The sequence below is a fragment of the Penaeus monodon genome, chromosome 20 (genome assembly GCF_015228065.2).
Source record: "Penaeus monodon isolate SGIC_2016 chromosome 20, NSTDA_Pmon_1, whole genome shotgun sequence".
In the NCBI taxonomy this organism is placed as follows: Eukaryota; Metazoa; Arthropoda; class Malacostraca; order Decapoda; family Penaeidae; genus Penaeus; species Penaeus monodon.
Genome location: NC_051405.1, coordinates 44,737,224 through 44,737,822, shown reverse-complemented (window position 1 = coordinate 44,737,822; position 599 = coordinate 44,737,224). Strand labels below are relative to the sequence as shown.

The 599-nt window shown below is 35.4% G+C and overlaps 1 protein-coding gene across 1 annotated transcript in view; it reads right to left on the bottom strand.

Annotated features, from left to right (window-relative positions):
- The window catches only part of LOC119585867 (peptidyl-tRNA hydrolase ICT1, mitochondrial-like), a gene marked incomplete at its 5' end in the record, with an annotated part of 6,501 nt that overhangs the window by 2,850 nt on the left and 3,052 nt on the right, over positions 1–599 (bottom strand).

Genomic DNA, 599 nt, shown 5'->3' with positions numbered 1-599 from the left:
TAGAGGTATGGAAGTAATATCTTCTTTTCCAGTAAGAAACCTAAAAAGCACATCACCTAATGTAAAAGCATATTATTGATTGCATTTTTTTCTGTTGTTGACATCCAAGAAAACTGATTTTTCAACTTCCTGCACTTTCATATCAAAGGTTTACAGTCAGTTTATATCAAAGGTTTGTTATAAGTTCAATGCACTGTATTTAGAAAAAAAAATATATATTGTATGTATTCCTGCCAAAGTGACACTGAATATGAAGACTATGAGTCTCTATGGTAAAATGCATCAAGATACCAAGTGTCTTGGCTATTGCAAGACTGGGATACAGTAACATACCTATCATGTGACAGTCCAGACACATTTGGAGACCTGGCAACACTGGATTGTCTAGCAACTGTGGTGAAAAGTTCCTAGACATATCCGTTACTCTGTCATTGGTCTGTTGCACAACTGTCTCACATATTCAGAGGAGACAAGTTACAAATAAATTTATATCTCTGGAATGTCACCTGATGCACTATGATCCAGCAGCAAGCTTGCATAGGTCAATATACAATATTGTATAACTCTGTGTTTTGGTGTTCATAAAGCTAACTTCACTG